At 37.9% G+C, this 25,698-nt stretch overlaps 1 protein-coding gene across 4 annotated transcripts in view; it reads right to left on the bottom strand.

The window, feature by feature from the left end:
• The window catches only part of TAB3 (TGF-beta activated kinase 1 (MAP3K7) binding protein 3), a 47,948-nt gene extending 22,788 nt beyond the window's left edge, over positions 1–25,160 (bottom strand). For 3 of the 4 annotated variants that reach the window (XR_007890271.1, XM_051627035.1, XM_051627051.1), the window contains exon 1: positions 24,828–24,872. The gene's annotated coding sequence lies outside the window, so the exon portion shown is untranslated. Of the gene's footprint in view, positions 1–24,827; positions 24,873–25,139 lie in introns of those variants that run through there. The other variant, XM_051627045.1, reaches the window with a different exon arrangement.
• Between the last annotated feature and the right edge of the window lie 538 nt (positions 25,161–25,698).

Here is a 25,698-nt window from a genome sequence, read left to right as displayed (position 1 = left end):
AAGTAACAACTATACTAGCTACTCAAAAGTTCCAAATTCAAATTGTTCTTATCTCAACCAATTCTGGGTGACACATAATGTAGGTACTCCAGTCAGCTTTCACTTGTTAGCTCAATTTCTTACAGCTGTCTAGAGAAGTACAACAGAACAGCAGACACACATGCACACCTTTAGGCACAATAAACTCCACAACAAACTTCATCTAAAAACGGGTAAACAACAACCACCACAACAAAAACAAGTCCACTTCACCATCTGGCTACTTTGGATGTGGACAGCTCTTAACTGACATTAGCATTTATTAAATAATTCATATGCTTACAGGAAGGGCTGCTCTCTGTCATATCTGATACATTCTAGTATCCAGTATCTGTCACATTACACTCTTTCTCAAGATAAACGAGACAACTTTCAAGAACAGTGAGATAGGTGAACTACCCTGCTGTGATTTAAGAAGTACAATAAACTTATGCCATACCATCAAAATGCAGTTTTGTCCATGCAGAGATGCCGCAGACCCTTTACATTTTAAAAGGAAATTAGTTTTCACTGACTACAAGAGTCAGCTGAAACTTCATATCCACGGTAACAGTAGGGGATCTTTTATAAAACTTATTTTCCTAAATGACAAACAAACATAAGACTCTGAAAGGCAGACTACCACAAAAATTCTTAAAGAAAACATGTCAGCAATCAAGCTCTGCATGTTTCAAGACAACTCTCCTTTTCCCAGGAGGCAGGAGCTGAAGTTCAGTAATGGAGGAATACTCTACCAGAATAAATTGCAGTTAAAACCTCAGTGGAATAACAACGACAGTACCTCTGAAATAGAAGATAATAATTTTAAGAATTTCATTTGCATGAGCAAAAGCCTTTGCATCATTTCTCTCTTCAAATGCAAATTCAAATGCAACATGAAGGAGCAGATTGGAGATCCATCATCAAATACACACAAAGTTTTTCTACAATGCCTTTAAACAATCATAATAAATAATTTCTTTTCCTGAGTATGTGTGGTAAGTACAGGTGTAACGCTCAAAAGTACTCGGCAGCTACTGGCCAACTATGAACTTTATCAGAGTTCTCATCTAAACACAAATAACGGATAAAAGAAATTTCCATTCTCATTTTGAAGAGTTGAAGATTCTTGCCTTTATATTTACACAGACAAGTCTTGAAAGGTCTATAAGTAACCCAAAATAATTGTCTTGAGAAGCATGAACACAAAATCATTCAGAACTTCATGGAGTCCATGGCTGCACTACTGGGAAAATCTGTTATTTTTCAGTCAAGACCAGAAAATTCATTACCGGTATATCTAGGAGCCCGGTATTTTGTCATACCTATCGTCCAGCATTGTTTACTGCCTATTTTGCTTGACCTGCCTACAATGGACATTTTCCACTTTAAGCAGGCAAAAACTGGCTGGAATATGGTATTTGCTTCCCATGTTGCTCCACAGCACCAGGCAAGTGCAGAAGCAAGGTATTCAGAGAGCCAAGAGTTTACAGAGCAGACTACACAGCTAAGGTGCTTAGACAACAAGAGCTCCTGCTGAGCAACCAGAGACTAGGAAAGCAATCCTTCAAATCACCTTTCCTTCATAGCATGCACAGGCTAAGGGACATACTGAGGTGGCACTACATACACTACCAGTCTTGTAATTACTGAAAGGTCATAGAGCAGAACACATCAAAAAACAAGCCAAAGTCACAACAAAAGCAAGCCTGAAAGTTGTATTTCATCTGTAACTTTCAAAACATACACTCTAGTTGAAAAGTATGTAATGAGGACAGAATAAACTAACATTGCTACATACACAGCAGCTCTAATAGCAAAACCAAAGGGTATTGTTGCAGAATTGGTCCAGCTGTGCTAACACACAGAGATGACCTCGAGAGCCATTAGTGAGTCTCCCGGATTATGCAAAGCATGACTTGAGTCCTAAACAAGTACACTAACCAGTTTTTCACACCTTTTACTGTCCAAATTCCATGTACAGGAAAACAGTATCTTAAATTTAATGTTCTTTCCTTTAACCATTTGTTTGTCTTGCAAGTTAAGAAAACAGTCAACAACTCCATCAATCAACTAATGCCTCTTTTCTGAAAGCCTGAAAAAAAAAGCAGAATTACTATAGTCTCCAAAGAAGTGTTCAAGTACATCCAGAAGGAAATCCGTTTCACTACTGTTATTTTTAAAGCACTAAACCACCTAAAATGAAGATGCATGAATCATCAGTAAAGAGATCTAATTGAAAAGAAAAAATAGGTTAATAAATACTATCTGGAAGTTTATACATAATGTATTGGTGTGCATTCATGCAATTACTATGTGTGCAGCAGTTAAAATAATTCCTGAGTTAATTTCCAGAAAACACGTTATCTGGAAGACAGTATCTCAGGCCTCATCAATTTGAATTGTTAAAGAGTTTTATAATAACAGTCAGGTCTTGAAGGATAAGAGGAAAAAAACATTAAGACAAGACAATTGTAAACAAATCAGTTTATAAAAGCAGCACCTCAAAGGCATCCTGCTTCCATATCTTTTACATAAATTCTTTCATCTTACAAGATTATTTAAATCTTTAGATTGTAAGGATAAGAAAACACAGATTTAAGTACAGTAAAGAATCTTAATTTTTCCTTTGAATACTACACAAATGCAATTATTATATTTCATTGTCCTGAGTTCTAATACAATGCATGCTGACACCTACATATGAAAAGCGGATTTTCTAAAATGTCATTCACATGAATGCAAACCAATAGTTGTAATTTATTTTTTTTTCCTCCTTATTTATTTCTGTTCAATCAAAGTGTTGAAGACAAATTTTGACCTTCAGATTTATAAATGAGGTAGGTATTTTTTTAATTAAGCACTGATAGGGCAAATCCTTCAAATACTTGTACTGGACTGACAGGTTTTTAGCCAAGAGGTAGAAAAGGATTTGGGGAAAACTAGCAAAGCCGGATGCTCTATTCTGTCTAAACACTAAAGGAACTGAAGATACCTTGAAATTTAGAGGGACAAAACAATATCAACTTCTTAATTATAGAATCTTCTGAACAGAAAGAACAAAATTAATTTTAACAGAAATCCATTAGTTGAAAGAAAAACTAACATCTATAACATCTCTACCAAGCAAAAGTGACTGACTTTAGAGACATTTAAACTCATTTGTAGTAAATGTGAAGCAGCAAATCCAATAAACAGTTATGCAATCAAACTCTTGACAGTAATTCCTAATGATTATCTGTTTAAATAGCATTTGCTGATACTAACAATTCATTCCTGTTTATATTTCCTACTGGCATTTAGGTGTAAAACTTGTGTAACACCGATTATCTGTATTCCTCAGAACTTAATTCCTGTTCTGAGTCAAACAGAAAAGCAGTAACATCTGAATACAGCGCCTAAACAGGAATTTTCCTTACCTCTCTGGTAGTGATGGAGGGAGAACTGTGAAGATTTAGGATAGGAACTGAGGAAGCAGAAAAATATACAAAATTCTAAAATTTTATTGCCTTAATCTAGACCAGTACAGCATTTTACTTTTACTGAAAATGGCAGGGAAAATGAAAACAAGACCATGTCCAAAAGAAAAAGATGTCACTTAAATGGAAGAACAATAATAAAAGTTTAACACTAATTTATATTTGCTTTACTAAAACACACCGTGGTTGTTTTTTTTTTTTTCAAAGCCATGCCAGACTAACTGGCTGCACAGCATGAGTTCTGAATCCAAGTGATATTTAAATCTTCTGTTCTAAATTTATTTGTTCAATGGAAAGAAGTTGTGAATGAATATGAATCATATTCCTTCTTGAGGGAGTTTCAATCCATGAGATGCTTCTCTCAGTTTAATAACATTAGCTACAGTTCTTGAAATTTTTTTCAGTTTTGTCATTGCATTTTTCCTACCTATTTTGCTGAAGATGGCCTCAAGAATAAGATACTACATCTTTTTGAAAAAAAATCCACTTTAGTCTGAAGAGCCTTTTAGAAGAACACTGACCATTCTGCTTGAAGCACAAAAACCCTAGCATTATTAGACTTGCTGTACAAACTAATATTACTAAAGTATACAGCAAACTCAAGAGCACAGGGAGTGCTTAAAAAGTTAACAAGTAGATTTATAAAGATCACAACTTTTTAATATATAATTGAAAAAAAAACGTTGCTTATTGATAACATATATTAGGATATTCATGTTTCATAACTACATACTTCCAGATTTCTGAATTTAAGATGTCTTACAGTATGAAAATAATCCCACCAAAAAAGTCATCCAGGTATTGAACTACAGTGTTCTCTTTTACCAGGCACTCAACCTGCTAAACCAATTAAAAAAAATGAAATAGCTTTTTGTCAGTTGAATAAGCTTACCCTGCACAATGCACAGCCTACCAAATATTATACCACTGTGGAAAAGGAGATAAAAAGGTAAAAAGGGAAAAGAGATACAGGACCAGGAACAACACCTCACTCTTTCCAGCACAGGTAAGCCAACTGATCAGTTAAAGCCATAACAAAAATGCACCTTCACCTGAAGCAGACTTAGAAAAAAAAACAACAAAGTTGTTATTGTATAAACAGTACTAAAGCACGATGGAGATTTTGCCAAGTGCTGTCAGCAACAGAGAACATGGCTGTGGTACTACAAGAAAGCTGACTGTCAGCTGAGCTCAGAAGGCATACCACCAGCAAGAGGTCAGAAATGAAACTGTACTTCAGACTCCACCTCACTTTCCCACAGTCCATGTAATACAGTTCTCTAAAAAATTCCTTCTGACAACTACGATGGCCCACCTGATTATAGGCAACCAACTCTTTTACCATTGATAGGATTATACATTCTACATTTCCATTGATGCATTGGTTACATGCTTCCAAAGGCTAGAATACCCTACAAAGACTGCATGTCAACAATAAACATGAGAAGACCAGAAAGGAATTAGCTCAGCTGAAAGATTTAGAAAGCACTTAGTTAGACAAGGTATTAATATATTTTGGTTTTTACCTAACACTGTGTATTAACAAATAAGTATGATTTTGGCCAAAGTCTACATTACATGTTCACATCTCAATTCCACTTCTGTATTTCAAAACTCTATGTATAATTACTGTGGTGCTTCCTAAAATGACTGCAAACATACAGCAGAAAAGCTGTTAGGTAGCAACATTTTTGAAAATGAGCTTGTATAGACATTAAATTCGAAGATGATTCAAACGAGTTCCTTTGCACAAAGGATTAACTAAGCAAAAGCCTGGGTTTTAACATCCCATCCTACACATACCTACTGTTTAAAAGGCATCTGCACCCTATTATAACCTTGTAAACATGCCTGGCATGTGACCTGGCTGTAGAAGCAATCACATAATCTCACCACTAATCCTTGAGCAGCCTCTGGAACCACTGTTGGTTTAAATTCAAAGGTGCCTGCAGCAGCAGATTAAACTGACTATAAATGGTTTAAATTCAGCACACTATACTGATATGGGACTAATAAAAAGAACAATTTTGTACACCAAGTTTCCTTTTATTTAAACATCTGAATAAACAAAAGCAATTAACCAACTCATCCCACAAATGTCAGAACATTCACATCAATCCAGCTAAGACTTTGAATTTCTCTTAGAATCATGGAATCATAAGGATTGGAAGAGACCTTTGATTATTGAGTCCAACCCTCCTGCTGCAGCAGGAACACATAGGGCAGATCACACAGGAACACATCCAGACGAGTCTTGAAAGTCTCCAGAGAAGAAGACTCCACAACCCCTCTGAGCAGTCTGTTCCAGCAGCAAAGGAAGGCAAATATTTTTATGGCACTGTGACACCTTCATAAAGACTTGCTAGCTGGACAATCTTAAAATCTCAGAAGTCAGAGAAACTACAACAGCATCAAGAGCAATACTTCCTCACAACCATCTTCAGTGACTCTGTTAAGACATGACGTATTGAAAAAAAAAAAAAAAAATTTCCTTTTCCCTGCAACAGTTCAACTACAATAATTTTTAGCATAATGTGTAGCTAAGAACAAGTCTCCCACCTCAGAAATCACAATAATAATTTGTTACAGAAGCTTTTTATTTATGGGGTGATACATTCCACAGCTTTGGGACTGTATTGGTTCACAGAGTAGGCAAGACACGTACAATAGAATTTAAAGTCATTTTGTCAGTTCATACAGACGTACTAAGTTAAAGCAAAGGAAAGCAGTCAATATTTAAAATTGAGCTCAACACACTGCTGTCACTGCTCTGAATGACTGGCTACGTGACTAAAAGCAGAACTTCATTGTTTGGCAAACTGTTTTATAATGAACACTCGTTCACTTGTATGAAAGATCATAATCAGATTCATAAAGCTCCTGGATGGCAGAAAGGCAATGTGAAGCACAATACAGACGTATACAGCAAAATACAACTAAAATTAAAGCTGACAAACTATCATTGTTGACCAATTCGTCTCTTAAATTATGGTAAAGTTATACAAGCTCAGCTGACAATTCTTGGTTTGGTATCTCTGTCTATTTAGCCATAGAAAAGTTACACAGATGGGCCATTTGATGGGCCTAGAACAGCTTGGAGTACTGAAGCGGAATGCAATTCATTAAAGCCAGAATGATGAGAACACTACTATCTCACAATAATGAAATGGGAGTGTAAAGCAATGAAGACATTCCTTCTCTTGTTTTGTTGTGGGTTTTTTTTTTCCATTAGCTAGACCTGATTATTGCTCAAGACTAAGCTATGTTTGAAACTGTTTCCACAGATTCTATACAGTAGGACATTGTGATACAATGTGGTGTGTTTGCATCACAAAAAAAAAGCTATATGCAATTCTGAGGTAAGAGAAACTTTGATGGAAGAAATCCATTTTTTGGCACAACAATGACACTGCCTAGAAACAGGAGTCAAGCATACTAAGGTCTCATCTGTGGGCAAGCATGTTAATGATACAGGGTGTTACTAAAATTAAAAGAATCATAATTAATCACTATTCCCTCTTAGGCATGTGTTTTGTGTTGCTTTGTGTGTCATTTACTTTGCTTTTCTCCCTTTCATTACAGTTTGTCACCCTTGTAAGCCATCAATATCTAAATAGACTAGTGTTACCTAGTTATTGTTCTTCCTCTTCCGTCTGTGAAACAAGATCTTTAAAGAAAAAAAAGCTCATGGGAACAACATAAACAGTTTAGTCTTTACACAGACTAAAAAAACCATCAGGCACTTAGACATCAAGTTGCCAGGCAGAAAAAGAGTTGTAAGTATGGCTCTACAAAGATCTAACACTTTCAAAACAAATCACATATTATTCTATGGCCTTGGTGATGATTACATTTTAGTCCTTTAAGGTGGGACTAGTATTTGACAATAAGAGACCTTATTTATTCCACTGCTTTGGAAAAAAAAAAAAAAAAAGTACCTGATATACAAGCTTTTAATAGCTACATGGTACATTACACCAGGAGATATTAAATACTGAATGAAACTCTCACTCCAAGGAGCAACTTGAAGCCACCCTTGCTACCTAAACAAAGTTACAAGAGAAGTTTTCAAGGCAATTAGATAGTTATGGAATTATGCTAATATGCAACAAGTACTAATTTCCAGAAGAGTTTTGCAGAACACTAGGTGAAACTAAAAGCTGTAAACACAATTGAGTTTGTATACCTCACAGATATCCTGAGATTATCAAAAGTTATCGTGCTAGCACCAAAAGCCATGAGGACAATGAACTGCCTTTCCTTTCAGGACATATGATTTATGCTTATTGACTGATTGTGAAATACAGGCTGTGCAAAAAACCCTGCAGTTAACAAGCATACTGTCAAATTTCTTAATTCATAAACTCTTAAGCCTTGGCCCTGCTAAAAAGCAGTTTTATAATAATGCAAAGGTTTTTTTGGCCATTATATCGTATTTTGGGAATCAAAACGAACCAGCAATGATACAAGAAAATATGAAACAGAGTATATAAGATAAAGCATGGAAAAAGGTCTAATGCAAATTCATGGATCAGATTTCTGCACTTGTATTAATTTATTTTAGTACAGCCTGCTATTCATATTTCCAGGTTTAACAATCACTAGAAGCTAAGGTTTATACTAGAGAGAAACTTAGCTAACAAACTGCAAAAATACTGGACTTTTGTTTAAAACACAAATTATTCCAGAAAGTGACCTTCTTTCTCAGAGGTGAGAGATTAATATTTCTCAAAGAACAAATGTTGGTGAATATTGCTATGGAGGGAGTTATCTTCACGTCACTGTTCCCTCCTAAGAGAAGTTTGATAGCTCCTATACAAGGTAAGTGGTTCTCAGCATCAGCTCCTTCTCTGACATCACAAATTCATTGCTATGCTTTGAATTGGCTTGTAAGACATTTAGAAAAGACTTTGTTGCAAGGTTTATTTATTTACACTGGTAAAAACACAATCCTTCCACAAGAAACTTTCACAAAATGAACACTGTACTTTTGCAGGAGTTCAAAGCAGTAAGTATTCACTAAAGCCAAAAGTTTCAAAAAGACTGAAGATAATAATGATTCTAAAAAAATAAAAATGAGCCAAATTGTCATTTGGTTTACTGTATCAAACTTGTACAATTTCAGAGTTAACTACAGTCATAAATCAACTGTTTCACATTCAAATGGCTAGTCACATAATTAGCCCAAAATGTCTTTCTCACTTTTCTTCACCTTCTCAATTTGATTTCGGCTTCTACCTACTAAAAACATTTGCTCCAAAAAATGAATTGCTATCAAGAAGTCTGTAAGTAACTACGGTTCATTCGTAGAGTAAAAACAACGTAATCATATTACTTGTCTGAGCCTGTTGATATTTCCATAAAAGGCACACTGCTGCACTTCATGCATTCGGGGCTATACCATTCGAATTTTAACCAGTTATTTTATTTACTTGGGTGGCTCAGCAAACAATTTCACAGTGAAGTAAAAGCTTGGTCATCCTCTCAGTCAGCTGAAGCTGAGCAAGAACACTCCTTTTAGCTAGCCATGCTACAAATTGGCCACAGGATGACTGTTTTACGATAATTAAGCCATTCTTAAGGTAGGAGAGGAGAAAAAAGTTCTAAATCAACTGTTTACACATCAAGTTTCCTGCTTCTGAAATATCGCTGACAGACTTTTGTGATGGTCAACAGTAACAGTGCCATAAACAACAGTTAAAAATAACCACTTGTACGATTTCTCTGTTAAGTCTGTAATGAGTTTTTATATGACAAACCCTGAAAATACTCTGTACTGAATTCACTGACTGAATCAAAGATCTCTTTGTTTTGTTGGTAACTGTATATATGCAAAAGCGTTACAGGATAGGATGCAGACAATTTCTGTAACACACCTTCTCTTAAACTTACACATTTTTCTGCATCAATAAGAAAATTATTGCAAAGCATATTTGTACCTGCAAAGAAGTATTCATTTTCCCACAGAGATAAAATGAGATACTAAGTAACATTACTTTCAATTTAAATGACCTGAGTAAGTTTATTAGCAGCCCGTGTAACTGATAACAGCACAAAAAGCAACATTTATTGCAAAGACTGCCTGCATACTAGAACTCTTATACCCAAAATGACTTGTTGAGAAAGAAAAGAAAATGGTACTGGAAAGCATGAACACCTATGCAACACTGGTTTTGGCCTAACTAGCCTTTCTTCATTTTTGCCACCTTAAACCAGAAGAAAAACGCTAAATTATAAAGAAATGGAGTTGAGTGAGGGACACGAAAACCTTATTTCAGCATCCTGAACAAGCACATACTAAGGCAGGATATGACTCCACACAGAGGAGGGAAGTAGACAGGCGCATACAAACAGGAACAAAAAGTAAGATAGAAGGAGAGACTAGACAGAAAAAGCAAGGGACAGGAGTCAATAAAGAGCAATGTAAAAGATTATCAACAGTACAGAAAAATACAATCCACATACTCCTTACACACCAGAAATCATCAATTTACATTTCTGAAGTTTTGAATTAAGCTTTGATGGTCCAACTGCATAGATTTCTTTGACATGACTAAATGCTATAAAATACAATGGACAGACTATTGCAGCATGCCCATCTATCATTCCAGGAAAATTTGTGAAGATAAGGGACACAAACTTTGCCTATTTTGTGAAATCTTCTTACAACTCTTTGCATGAATACCCACCCATAAGGCTGTCTCAAAAAAAGGTAATATTAACAGGTTACACATTACACCACATTAATTGTATTTATCTATATGTGTATTCCAATGTAATTATAACATTTTAGCACACAGAGGTTATGTGTAATTATACATGTACATCTATAGATGCTTGAGTGTGTGCCATAGCTGAGGAACTACTGTGCCTAACTTCCTAGCAAAACAGAAAAGATACCTTCAAGTAAAAGCAGTTTGCCAACAACATATACATACACACATTTGTGTATGTAGCTATACACATGTATACATAAAGATGTCATATAAACTCTAGATTGAGCTTTTTCTCTCTCTTTTTTTCTTTTGCTTCTAGGGGCAAAGAGGGAAGAGTGCCTTAAAATAGTATTTTAGATTTTTGTTTCTGCATCAAAATTTATTTTCTTTTAGGGCTATTAACATTATTTTAAGATGAAATATTTTATCTCAGCTTAGTCCCAGACTGAGTTTCTGAGGAGATGTGCCTCAGAGACACCAACAAACGTAGTAATTTCAGTATATTTTCATTCTGCACTGAATTCAGCCTTATCTATAAAGAACACTTACAGGATACAAAAAAAGGCTGGTGGAAGAAAAGCTGCGAGTTTCCCCTCATTCTGTAACTCAGTCTGTGCTACAACTGTTGCAGAGAGAAATCTTTGTAGTGTAAGATAATGTTTAAACAACTGACACTTAGATAAAGCTGTAGCTGCCCTGTCTGTTGAACTGCTTCAGTGGCAAATCTCCATGGGGAAATCTAGATATTTCAAACCCACTTATTCCATGATCTTAGGCCAGCAATAGGACAAGCCAAAACAGATAATGAAAGACCAGAATATGAATACAATTTTTCATCCCAACTTATGCATTCCTGCCAAAATTGTTGTACAGCCTCAAAGGACTTGAATAGTATCCAATAGTTTTACTTGATAAAAGCTATAGACTGTCCTCTGACTTGCAGAGCGCCTGGCACCAAATCAGGTGCTTTAACACCAGAGAGGACAGGCTAAGAATACAGATAAGCAGCAGTAGAAGAGCAGCCACCAACACTGAACTTTCCCACAAATGGTATTAATTTCTGCTTCACAGTGCCATACAACTTTTGTGCTCTCTGCACGCACTGGGCAGGGAACGGGACCAGAAACAGATTATCTAACAATTTAACATTATATTAGAAGCTTTATGAATTACAGTCACTCATAGCTATTTAATAGCACAAATTGATTCTATGCTTTACCTCTCTCTAAGGCTTTCAGTCATTACTTCAGTAGGTTAAGGAAAACCCTCTGTGCAGTCCTGACACCTTGGTTACTCATTGACACTCCCTGCAAAGGCTCATTGTCAGTATTCAAGTCACCAGTCATAACATTTGTTTATTTTTGTTAGTCTGGTACGAGGTTAGAAAATTTCAGATCCAAGTGATGAGATTAATGCAATTCCTGGCTGGACCATGCATGACTTTTTACATACAGTGGAGTACAAAAAGACCAATTTTGTAATGATGGAACTAGAGCCCTCTCACACAGAGCCTGTGATCACAAGATACAGCAGGAATATGTTATAAAACTCTGTGGCTTTATAAAATCAGGCTTACAGTATAAAAACAAAATTGAGAGAGGTCCCTTAATACTAGCCAGTCTTCCCACACTTGACACTCCATGGCTGATGCCGAAGTGAAAAGCAAATTTCCTTTTCATCAGGTATAGCTACAGGAAAAAAAAAAAAAAGTATAAATCTGAATATATATGAAAAACTGAATTGAGCACAGTTTCTGAAACTTTCAGGAATAAGTAGTATTTGGCCAAAAACCTGTATTCACAATTTCAGTTTTTAAAATACCTTATTTTTTATTCTGCATGAGAAATAATCTTTCAAATGTTAGTTAAACATGCATATTAAATACCTAAAGCAATCAGTATCTCTCTAAAGCCAGGTCGTTTCCACACTGATCTGCCCTACCCTACTCCATTAAGATGGAAGGATAAAATGTTCTGATTTCATTTCCCTTTTAGGAAGCTGTCTGCATAATCCTGCTTTAGAAGAAGGAAAAAAAAAACATAGGGCTCAAAGACAGCTTCAACTGAAAATAGTTACTAACTCATTCTACTTTTAAAGAGGTTTGGATTATTTTTCTTCTCTAAAACAAGAAGACGCAGCTCAAGGTAAGTGCATCCTCCAAACACACTGTCCTTTTTTGTTTTAACAGACCTCTCAATTCTCATGGGATACAAGGAGTCTTGTGGCTAACTTGATAAAGCAGCAGCAGCAGCACTGCTTAAAACATTAAAATCGAAACACTAAAATTGCTCTCAAATTTGTGCTATGCTCAGTGCTATTCACCTTCACAAGAACAGAATAGTGCAACAGATAACCATCCAATAGTTTGTGCAGTTGCAAGTTACACAAACTTAAGTCGTTCTTTCACCTGATATGGTACAGTGGTTTCTTTGCTTAGATGCTGCAACAAAGGAGGAAGTATGGTATTTAGTTAGTTCTTTAACCAATCTCTCTATTTCGTTACTAATAAGAAGTGGCATATACTTTTGGAGCATGGCCAGCTCTTCATTTAGACCCCAAGAATTTCAATTTGAAACACAGGTCTTCTGGTCTAAATCCCTGGAGTATCAGAGGAACACCATTTGCTGAGAACACAGAGGAAAAAAAATCAAGGTCATGTATCTCCCTGCAAATCAAATGCAGTCTTGTATATAACAGGAGGTAAGACAGCAGAAAAATATAAAGTTAAAAATACTTTGCAGTCATCCCTTCGCCAGCCAAACACACCGCCACCAGAGTATTCCCCTGAAGGCAATGACAGTGTCTGCCCTAGACATAAGCAGTTCAAAGTGACAGATTTCTACATTTCAGAACCAAAAAAGCAGTTGAAAGCAAAAATACGTTAAAATAGCATTGTAATCTGATGCCTTGATTCTGAAATCATAGTGCGAGCAGACACACCCTCGGCTTAACCAAACAGTCCAGTTTCTTCTTCAGAATTCTCACAAGCATTAAACACAAACAAATCACAGCTCTAACCATTTGCATGACCTGGACTGAAGTGTATGCTTTGGGTTTTCTTTGCTTTTATAGGAGAGAGAGGAGAGGAAAGGAGCTGGAAATCCAATGCTGCTTAAGCACAAGCCTTATTCAGAAGGGTATCTATTTTGTTCTGTGTCATTCTTTGCCTAAAGGTTGGAAAGCTAAGGATTACTTTAACAGACCTGTTAAGTTATAGATCATATGCAGATTCACTTGTTCCTTTCTACTGCTGGAGAAATATACAAATTTAAGTATTTAGATATCTCTGTAAGATGCCTGTTCCTTCAATGCAACTTCAGATTTAAAAAAAACAAAGATAATTTAACTTCTTGAAAACTCTTATAATACAAGTCATTGATTCTTACCTTAATGACTATTCCACATAACCAGTTTTCCATTAGAGTAATACCAACTCAGTACTGTTTAAAGTTTACTTTAAGAGAGTTTACTACTCTGATAATTTGTCAGGTTTCCACACCCAACTGTTTACTTTGATAAAAAGAGCAACTTTTTACATATTTGAAAAATAGATTAAATGGACAAAGTACTCTTCTAATGAGACACTGCCTCCATAATAAATAAATTTCCAACTGTGCATATATGAAGTTATACACACTCAAATCAACTGAACTGATTCCAGAATAAACAGAAAACTGCACATAAAGAAAAACAGGCATACATTTAAGATACAAGTTCAAAAATTGTACCATTGACTCATTGACATCAAACTACTCACTAGGTACACCAAACTTGTAAATAATTTAATCCCATCATGAAAGAATAATAATAAGCATGTAAATTGTAAGCAGGGTGAGAATTTTTTCAATAATTTATTACAAAAAGCAACCATTGGAATTCAAATTATTACTTTCAAATAAGAGCCAAAATTAAAGGAAATCTCATTACTAGAATTCAAAATGGCATGTTCCCAATTAGCAGAATCATACAACTGCTTTTCCTAAATACAACTGAAATTCCAAATGTATTTTACATTTTAAGTCACTTCTTAAATTACTAGTGTTAACAAATATGTCTCTTTAGAGAAGTGTATATAATAGAACAGACATAATCCAGGCTAGTCTGGAAGTCAGTAGAAAGATTTAAACTACTAGTAAATTCTGCAATTTAAGACAGAAATAGGCAGTTATAAGGGAAACGAAATACTGAACATCCAAAACCATCCATTTTTTTCTCCAGCATACAGTGTCAAAACTGTGAACACTGTCAAAAGCAAACCCAGAAAAAGAGAGCAGGCTTTGCTAGTGCTGTTGAACTCCGGAAAACATCAAAAATTGAAACGAGAGCATTAGGCACAAATCTCCTTTAACCTACTTCCTAAGTTTTGGAGGAAAAAAATCTCTTTGAACAGGGAAATATTTATCGACATAAAATGCACAAACTGGGTATTTTCACAAGAGAAACTATCACATAGGAAGTCTTGACTAATTGCTTCATAATCACTTTAAATCAGCAAAAATATAGTAATTCTGGGGGGAAAAAAATTGCTTCTTTCCTTTGAATGCTCGCTCCTCCAAATCCATTAGCACAAATGCTTAGGGTGCAAATGGTAAGCTTAACACAATTAAAGCTGAACTTTTATTTACAAACCCTAAATACTAGCTCAGTCTAGACCAGCTCCCAGATTCACTTCAAAACCTTGTGTCTTAACCAGATAGAAAACCCTGAGAGAGAAGGAGGCAGCCTGGGTTGAGAGACAGTTTAGATCAAAATAGTCACAATGAGATCTCACCAGGAAAATCTCAAATGCAGATTGTCCCTTAAAGGTAAGACATAAAAGACTATTACAAACTAGACTATCCCATTATTAATGCAGTCACAGAATCACAGAATACTAGGGGTTGGAAGGGACCTCTGAAGATCATCGAGTCGAAACCTCCTGATGACTGTCAAAGTCATCAATCTTCGATCCTATTTAAAACAAGAGGTAATGGTCACAAACTGGTACACAGGAGATTTAACCTGATTATGACAAAACACTTCTTTACTCTAAGGTTAACAGAGCACTAGAACAAGCTTGCCCAGGGAGGCTGTGGAGTCTCCATTCCTGCGGCCATTCAAAACCCACCTGGATGTGTTCCTGTGTAATCTGCTCTAGGGGATCCTGTTCTAGCAGAAGGGGTTGGACAAGATGATCTCCAGAGGTCCCTTCCAAACCCTACCATTCCGTGATTTCGCAGATTTCCTTCTGGGACACACAGGCAGCTCATAGTTGGAACCAATTATGCAACCTATAACTCCAGTTTCAACCAGTGTATCTGGTTGGTCATATTTTACTTATTGGTTTAGACAATGAAAACAGGAAGGTAACATTTCTAAAAGTCTTGTTTTCAAGGTTAAACGACAGAACAATCAGTATCCCTGTGAAATGCAAATGATCTATATTCAAGCAAGCCAGCAACATAAACCTTGGACAAAGACTGATAGTTCCCAGCTTCCCTGAAAACCTGCCTGAGCCTTCAATTTCTTTTTTATTAGGAAGAATCAGGAAGCATCCTTAGCCTTGACCACAGGAAAAACAAAGCTAACATCCCAGCAAACTATGCAAAATACCTATAATGTGCTTGAAAAATTGTAGCATTTTAATATGAGATGCACATAAATTATTAATTTAATCTAGTGTCATGCAAGAATTAACACACCTAAAAAGAAGTCTGCAATCCTTAGAGATCCCTCCTGAAAAGCTATTTAGCAGAAAGTTTTAAAACTACATTAAAGAAGCTACTCTTCTTTGAACTATTTGTAACTTCCTCCATAAAACTAACACAAATTATATGTACTTAAATATATGCATAATAATAACATGTTATAATTAAATCTTGAGGTTTACACCTTAGTAAACCCATTTAATGTTTAAAGGAAACGTAATTACATACCATTTAATACAATAGCAATATCAACTATTTTACTTATTTTTAAGACTGTAATCCTAAAATAACCACCAAAATACTTCCTGAATGTTGCAAAAAAAATCCAGCAATTTTATTGTAGAGTACCTGTCTACTGGATAGTCTTCTAATAGCATGCTGTCACATTGTACATACCATCAGGTAACCAAGCAACTAAGATGCTCATACTACTCCACATCATTCCATCACTACTCATGAACAAATAACCCAAAACATCATTTTTCTGACCGCTTGACATTTTTTACAGTTTAATAAAACTTAAGATTATTTACAATTATGTAACATGTTTATATAATTCAAAAATTCTACTCTACACAGAAATAACTTGCTCTACAAGTTTAGGTATAACATACACTTGCTGGGGAAAAAAAAAAAAAAGACAGACTCAGGGAAAGCAGACAAAAGAAAGGTCTAAGCAAGTCTAAATGCATTCCCCCTAAGCATTTAGAGGCTTCATTTTCTGAACAGACCAAGCAGCCTATACCAAAAATAGTTTCATTTGAAAATGAGTGCAGCTTATATAAGCATGTGGCAGTCATCTTAATAATTTTTACTGATGGCAATACAACCAACACCAGTAAAAGAAGTATATAAAAATGCTCAGTTCACTGAGTAACATTTAGGAAATAAATGAAAATAGCAGTAGCCTTTACTACAAACTACTACTAAGAAAGCTTTAACTCAAATATTCCGTGAAAAGACAAGTGGATAAAGTAGACCATTGATCGTGCTCAGGTAAATTCATTCAGAGTAGCCACAAAGCAGAAAATTGCCACTGTCATGAGAGCACAGTTTTTTCAGTGAGATACATCTGTACTTTCTGGAATCTGTGTTCTACTACTTAATGAAAAACTAAGAACGAGGGACACTAAAGTATTCATGTTATAACTACTTTTCTCCCTACTGAATCAAAGACTATAAATTAAAGAAAAATACTTTAACCTTTTTCTTCTTTTCCCCTCTTCTTCGAGAATGAAAGACGGAAAACAAACAAACAGAAAAGGACTGGTTTTATGCTGTGAGGTGTTGTGAGGTTTTTTAAACTTTTTAACAGAAGAGAGTCAAACTTCTTTTGACCCTTCCCTGCAAGTTTCCTAATACCACTTCCCTTTCATTCAGATCTTCAGAGGTATCAAGTCCATGAACAGCAATCCCCATGGGGACCGCTTTTGTGAGTACAAGACTGGCAACAAGAAGTTTTCTCCACCTCCCTCAACCACCAGAAGAGTAAGCAGAATTTTCCCTGTAAGAAGACAGAGATTCTTTAAAAGGTGAGAGAAGTAGGAGCTCCTCCCTCATGTTTTCCTTAGTTTCTCAGAGGGGAATCCTCAGACTGAATACATCTGTTCACTAATGCTGTGTTTTGCCTCTCACTAATGGACGTACCTGAGAACAAAGTGCACCAGGACTTCTGAAATCAAAAAGCCCAGAACTGAACCATACAGCTAAGAACCAAACAACATAAGCTGCTGCCTCTGAGCCCTGTTCATGTCTTGGATAACATATGTTCTTAGGGACCTGTCATGCCTTTTTTTTTTTTTTTTTTACACAACTTTTACAGAAAGCAGTCTCAGTTAGGGAAATGCAGCCTTCAGGTGACTGAGTGTCCAAAACCAGAAGTACTGTTTGTCACAGTACCAGCAATGTTTGTGTTGTCGGTACTAGTGCCTTGCTGAGTAACAAGAGGAAAGATCAGTGAAGATCCACCAATGTCCACATGATTATAGGAAGGCATTGTAACATATAGTTTATGGTACAAGGACATTAAGATTTGTTGCACAGAGTTGCTGAAAGCAGGTTTCTTTCTTGTCTTTGGAAAACTGAAAGACATCCTCTACAGAAGCCACTAATTCATCTCCCTCTCACAGACTCCATCCTCCCAGATGAAGGAACTCTATTTTGACCCTTTGGTGACTTTTTTATTCTCTCTCACCCTTTTTGTTCTAGTTTGGTTTTTTTGTTGTTGGTTTCTTTGTTGTTTTTATTTGGTTTGTTTATTTTTTAGGGGTTTTTGCCTGTGTTTTTTTTTTTGGTGGTTTTTTTTTGTTTGGTCAGGTTTGTGGTTTTTTTCGTTTTGTTTTGTTTTTTTTAAATTAATACACTAGATGATCATTTCTGAAGACTGATCAAAAAAGCTCATCTTTCTTAGGTCTCTCTTAGGCTTAGGGCTACCTTTAGCATCAGTTACCTCAACTCCCAGATCTGGAAAAGGACTGGCAGGTAGAACATTTACTTAACTTGGAAATTTCTTTAAAGCAAAAGAAGCATTGACTGTATCTTGAGAAAGGGCTTCAAAAGCAAAGAGGCCTATTTCATTTAAGAGACTGCATTCTGTCATTTATAAACTCAAATTCTGTGGCAACATATCTGGTAGAAATTGCTTTCAGCTTCTGTCCCCTCTTCTTTTTAAACTGGATATTCCAAGAAAACAATAGTAAAAGAATATGTTTGTTACAGAAAGTGCTAATAAATTCAAACCAACACAGAAGGAAGCTGGATGTGAATAGCAACTTATCTCACTGTCACTACCTGCTACTGAAACTGGTACCTATTGAAAGCTAACATATTCAGTATAGAAGCAAGACAAAGTGCAAAATTGCATTACATCATTCGGAACAATTATTCAAAAAGCTCATAAGCTTCCAATACATGAAGCATTTTCAGACCAAGAGTAAGATCTGTTTTGAAATACCTGTATAAAACACTTACTCTCCTTAAGAAGGAACAGCAAGTAAACTTTTATAACCACATTTTCACAATGCTGTCCTAACAGCAGGAAATGAAGCAGAGAGCCAGAGTAAAACAACTGTTACCCCATGCTGTCTATTTGAAACTTCCTAATGAGTTGCAAAACCCATGCTAATCTACCAAAGTACTAACAAAAATGTCTCTTTTAAAGTATAATTTCATGTAAGTGTTCTAAGTTAAGTTACTACACTAACACAGCAATTCCAAGATTACTAAAGTAACATCTGTACACTATCAGATCACCTAGGAGCTAAAATCTGAATCAAATTAGGAATGGAAATATAGTGGCATTTCAGTAGAATTACCCAGAAAATAATAAAAATATTTTACCACCTTCAAGTCAGCAGTGGGATAAAAACTGGTATTTGATGTAGAAATGCTTGCTAGTAGAAATTTATCAGATTAAGATCTTTTAACAAACTGGAAACAGAGTGAAACTGTCACAAATTAACACTTTTCCTTATGTGCACATGTTATTTCTGATCTGACATTAGCAGGACAACAGTGAGAATTACTATTCCATCCAGATTATCTTAAGAATTTCTGGAAAGAAAGGCAGATACAGTTCAACAGCAATGCTTTACAAAAGACCTAGTGCCTGGCTTACTACTTCTGCAAGCTGATCTTCAAGAACATCAACATGAAAGCCAAGTTTCACATGCTTTTCAAAATTTCCACAACATCCAGGTAAAAAACCCAGAACACTAACCAAACCAAACAAAAACCAACAATCCCCCCTCTACTTGCTCTGAACTATTACTGGTCCCATGCTCAATGCCAAAAAAAAAACAAAGAAAAAAAGTCTGTAACTCTTTCAAGTGCTAGGATCAAATGTCCACAGCTTGAGTTAAGGTAAAGTATCCAAACTCCCCAAAAAATAATGATACTTGAGGATTTATAACAATGTGACAAATGCTACCACAGACATAGAACAAAAAAGCCTTTTGCCAGCTATTTTCAGTAAGCTGTGACATTGTAAACCAGTACGAATTGTTCACACAGATGAGACTTCAGGACAAATTACCTGAAAACTTGACCAAGGAACTGAAAAAGCTTAAACCTTCAAGAAGATTAAAATACTAGCACTCCTGTTTATCTTGTTACCAAATCTGATAAGAAACAGTTAACACTGAATACATTTTAGGAAAGTGTTCATTTTTTTTCTAACCCAACATCCAAGACAAATACTGATACTATTTTTTCTAAAAATATCCCTAGATCAACAATTATTTCACAGAAATTATCCACTTTTCAAATTAATAAACACTTTAGTGGATACACAATTTCATTTGAAAGCAAGTATTTAATTAAAGTGTATTGTGTATGGAACATGCTTGATTGAACAATCTGCTGAAAGGTGTTTTTAGGAAAACATAACTATCTACCAGCAAGCCCACATGCATTTAGGAAAACATCCATAGTTAAACTCAGTCAGGTAACCAAACACTACTACGGCAAAACAACCCTTATTCTGTAGCTGTACTGTTTGCTTATGAAGGCATTCTGCTTTATACAACCCTCTGAAAAGAGCAAAAGGAGAAGTAATTTTCCCTTATGACGGAGCTAGGTTAGGACAAAACCTGCTGACAAACTGAAGACTCTTTTAAAATACCACTACTTTAAACTCAGGCCATGAATAAAATGAAAGCCACCTGGAATTAAAGAACTAATGCTTCTTGAGAAATAGAGCTGTATATAACCTTAACAGGGATAATGTTTTTCACTTTCATACTATAGTGCTATGCTGGCTATTATGAAACAGTACTTGTTTTCAAGTAGAAAGAAGAAACATTCAACATAGTAATGAAATGTTAGTTCCACTCTGACATTAAACTGAAACACACAAAGAGCATAATCCACCTAGTAAAATTCATCTTCAAAAAAGAGAAAGAAAACAAGAAAAAACCCCTACATTAAGAACTCACTGTCCACCTTGATCAGTATGGTTTACTAGCAACATTGTAACTTTATCTCACCTCACTACATACTGAATTTTGCTAGATGTACTTCATCATCTCACAACAGTAAAAAGGCTTCACTGATCTTTCTTCTGGTAGTTGTGCACGTAAGTCTCCTGGATGCCAATACCACAGTGCCACCTTTTAAGCAGTGACTGACACAGCACTGAAGTCGCTGACCAACTATTCACCTCATACAGAGTAAGACATGCAACATACCCAGAATGGATACCCACTATCACAGAACCAGCTACACTCTCAGGTTGGACTTACATCACTTGTCTGAAGCTGGCGACACAAATTTGCACGTTACTACTACCACATTCACAAACTGGAAGTCTTTCAAAGGATAACTTTGACAGGTACTTTAAGGTCTGGCAGAGTGTAAGAACCTATTCTAGAAAAGTTTTCAACCAAAACCTTCAACATTTGCATACATGAGTCTGAACAAGTATTTCAAAACCCTCATCTTTTTATTCAGAAAGAACACTTTACACATGCAAACTGACACAATGACATCACCACACATTCAATCTCAACAAAATTATTCTAGGTCTTTCACAAGAACAAGACAGCTAACTTCACCATTTTAGTCTATTATGCATATACAGAAATAACAGTCCACAGAAAATTTGTATTATATAGATAACCAAAAGATAGCTCCAACTTTTTTTAAAAAAGGCAAATAATACCAGAAAAGCTTGGCAAAGATTTGAAAGCAATATACTAACATCAGTTTACTGCAGTATGCAGCACCACCAAAGTCCAGTTTAGCTTTATTTTCCTGTTTGAGTAAAGACAGTAGTAACAGAGACAGGAAAAAATACTGCAAAACCACAAGTCACAGATATTGCTACCTTGTAACTTGACATGCAGTCAAAAGTAGTCCAAGAGGTGCTTATGAAAAAGTTTGAGGCTCTGTATAAACTCTCTTTTAGTTTCACTCTCCATTTGTCACCTGCCTTTTAAATGTACCATGTAAAACAAGTAACTCTTCCACTGCAAATATTCACTTACATTTATGTGTGCACACATAGGTACATACACACCAAACACTGCACCTACTTCAGCTCACAGCAGTGGGAAGAAGAGCATCATACGGACACTCCTAGAGCAAAATGTGTCATACCATAGTAGAGTGGGATGACTAAGCATACATGACAGACTTGACATTATCCAGATTTACTAATTTGATCTTTTACTCAATGTTTGGATCATGAGTAAAATATCTCTGGTGTCAAATATATAAATCAAAGGCTTTTGCTTGTATTGTTAATGAGCTCACTAAAACATTGCAACTGTAGTGGTAAGTATTTGAACTAGGACTTGAAGATAACACTTGAAGGTACAGCTCTTTGAAAAATAACTCAATAAAATGTCTTCTTAAGTTTGATGCTTATTTTCTACTGCAGTACGTAAAGAAACATGTAACCCTGACTCTAACCAAGAATCCTTTTGCAGGTCATATTTCGACGCCACTTATGCTATTTAAAAATACATACAAAATTAATCAGCACAGGTAAGTCAGGAGAAAGCATCTACAGACCAGCCCAACCAAACACTTAATGTCATTTAAGCACTACATAATTGCTGAAGGACAGAAAGAGACAAACTGTTACCAGATAACCTTAAGAATCATACTCATGTATTCTCTTGGATGGCTTCAATGGAATCCTTTACCATTAGGACTGCTGTTTCACATCACTCCTCAACAACTCAAGGGAGAGAGATCAGAACAGACATACCCCCAAAGCCGGGTGGGAAAGAAGACACATTTTCACATCACCAATTCAACTCATCTTGTCTTGCTCAAGATCATGACTAATGGAAGGAAAAAGCAGCCTTGATGAGATCCAGGGAACAAGAAAGAATGGACACAGTTCTCTCAATCCCCTCTTTACATTTATCTGAAATCAGTTATAGTAAAGGTTATGACCCTAGACAGAGAAAAATACACCATCAAAGTACAGTTTCATAATAAGCATCCAGTGCACTTATCCAACTGACTGAACTTAATCCAAAAGATTTAAAATTAAAGGCAGACTTAAATTCTGATTTTATTATCCTTTACTAATATGTGTAAATTTATGTTAGTAATTTTCTAAATTAATTGAGACAGTCTATATATACATTAGCATAGGCTGTTACAGTACTCTTCATATAGCTGCTACCAACTGACACCAACAAGACAGGACGAAGGGCAGAGTTTAACAAATGTTGTGAAATACTTTATTTTTAAGAATCCTGTTCCTCTCTCACTACTGAAGGGAAATGAATTTAACATTTCTTCTTTTTACATGAAATATGTTAACTGAAAATACGCCTGACAAAGGGCAGAAGAAAGTGGTGCTCTTCTGACAGATCTGGAAAACAAATCTATCATAAAATTAAAAAAAAAAAGCTATCAGAACAGATACTGACCTTTGACCATGCAGGCTTTACTTGTAAGTTTTGAGTGCTTTTATACCAAGCCCTCTGAAAACAGAAGTGGTCAAGTGGACCTGTTACAGAACAAGCCTATAAACAAACAATTACTACTCAATTTTCTAACATTGAACACCAGGCACCAAAAATAACAGATGCCTATCAATACATCAGCGGGATAGGTTGGCTTATCCACTCTCAATATTTATTTAGAACGGAAGAAGAAGGGACAAGGAAAGCTATTGGACAACATGGAAGCAAAAAAATCTTGAAATGTAGTTATTATAAAAGCATTACAAATAGCTACCTTTTTAGCTAACTTCATTTAGATATTTATTGTATTCATTAGCTATAAAGATACTGATAGACTACTAATAGCATCTTCAAAATACTTGATACTGAAACATGTAAAGACAGTTTTATGCGTATCTGCGTATCCAAGTGTCTTGCCTTAAGTTTTTCAATACCTTTCAGAGTGGCAGACCTGGGCCATACCATTCTGCTAGTGACAGGGATTCTCTACAAAACTCCAAAGTACAGTTACTCTCAAGCCATTTAAGCAACTGCCTTTCTTTTCCTTGTTTTCTTCTTGCTAAGCAAGGGTAAGAGCAGCGAATAGTGCATTACAAGACATGTTTGAACAAGGAGAAAACACAGCGCACAGTCAGACGCTAACACTGGAACAATATCAAGCCACAAGTAAAAGTAGCATCCCTCCACCATATCCACCTATATTAAAAACCAAAACAATACAAAAGAAACCCCAAGCTATTCTACCCAACAGCCAATATAAACAACAGATAAGATCTAAAATCTGACCTGAAGACACAACACTGAACAGATCATAGTAACTACAGCCTTGCTATATTTTGGGGGCCTTCCATCTCCAGAGCCAAGCCACACAGCAGCAGTATCATACTGCAGTCAACATGTCAAAGAGGCAGTGGCAGGTCTTCCACCTGCGCATTTATTTTCTTTTTTGCTGTTGTGTGGTTTTCTTTAAACACAGCAAAATCAGCATCTGTGGCCTACCAGACACCACAGCCCCTGCTAAGTGGACATACGCATAGGATCCCCGGGCAGCCAACGAGTCACCCTCTCCAAAGGGCTCCAAAAACAAAGCCCAAAGTTTTCTCTGCTCGGTGCGTGGGAGTGCGGCAGCAAAACAAGAGCCAGGATCAACACGAGCACCCTCCCATCACCACACCCCTGCCCCCGCACACCCCGCGCCCCAGCGGGTTCTCCCTCCCTCCCCTCTGGGGTCCTCTCCTCCCCCCAGACCGCCGAGGGCAAGCCGTCCGCTCCAGCCCGCTCCCACCCCGCCTCTCCCTTGCGCGGGGAGGTAGGGGTCACACTCCCGCCCCACACGGAACGGGGGGGAAGAAACCGAGGTGTCACTCCGTCCTGAGCCTCCCGCCTCGATGGGGCAAGCGCCAGCAGCGCGCAGCCTTACCAACCCCCAAATCCAGCCCCACGGACCTCTCTTCCCCCCCACGCCGCCGCTTCCCCCAGCCCCCGGGGCCTGCTCCCCCTCACCGTGCTGCGCGGAGGGCTCGGCTCCGGCGGCGGCTGCATGCCCGCCCGCCCGCCCGCCCGCCCGGCCCCGCGGCTCTGCCCCGGGCCTCCGGGACGGAACGGCGGCCGTTGGCAGGGGGAGGCGGCGCGCGAGGCGCCCCGCGCGGGCCCCCCCGCTCCTCCTGGGCACGACCCGAGCTGGGGAGGAGGGGGGGGGAGGGGGGGGAGGAAGAGTCGCGTGCCCCCCCCGGTGCGGGCGCGCGCGGCGGAGGGGGCGTGCTGCGGGCGGGGCCGGGTCTCCGCGAGACCAGGGGGGGAGAGGGGGAGGGGGACCTGGAGCGGCGGCGCGCGGCCGGGAAGCGCTTCCGGGATAGGCGGGCTGGGCGCGCGGCGGGGGGAGGGGCCCGGCCTGCGCCGACCAGGCTCCGGCATGGCGCGGCCCGCGCGCCGGCTGCTCCCGCCCTCGCGAGACTTGGCGGCGGGGCGGGGCCGTTTAACCGGCGGCGGGCGGGCAGGCGGGCCGGCCGGTCGGTCGGTGCGGGGCAGGCGCTTGGCTGCGGGATCTCTGGGTGTTCCCCCGCCGCTGTGCCGCTGGTTTTCCCTCAGCCCGTGTAAATAAGAGGTTTTCCGGAGGCGGTTCCAGCTGAGCGGGGGTTGCCTGGCGCTGCCGCCGGGCGCTGGGGTTCGTGAGGGGGCAGCCGGCCCAGCCCCCGGCCGTGCGTGGCGCACGGTCGCCGCAGCGGGGGGGTGGGGGGGGTCGGGTGTCTGTGGCGGTGCCACGCGTGTGGTGAGCGCAGCTGGGCCTTCGCGGTGGGGCGCGGCACGGCGGGGCGGGCGAGCCTGCTCTGGCTGGAGGGGGAGAGCGCTGGCGTGCCAAGCCGGCCCCTGCGGT

The sequence above is a fragment of the Apus apus genome, chromosome 1 (assembly GCF_020740795.1).
Source record: "Apus apus isolate bApuApu2 chromosome 1, bApuApu2.pri.cur, whole genome shotgun sequence".
NCBI classification, from domain to species: Eukaryota; Metazoa; Chordata; class Aves; order Apodiformes; family Apodidae; genus Apus; species Apus apus.
The sequence above is the reverse complement of the archived record's forward strand: the minus strand, read 5'-3'. Positions and strand labels throughout refer to the sequence as shown.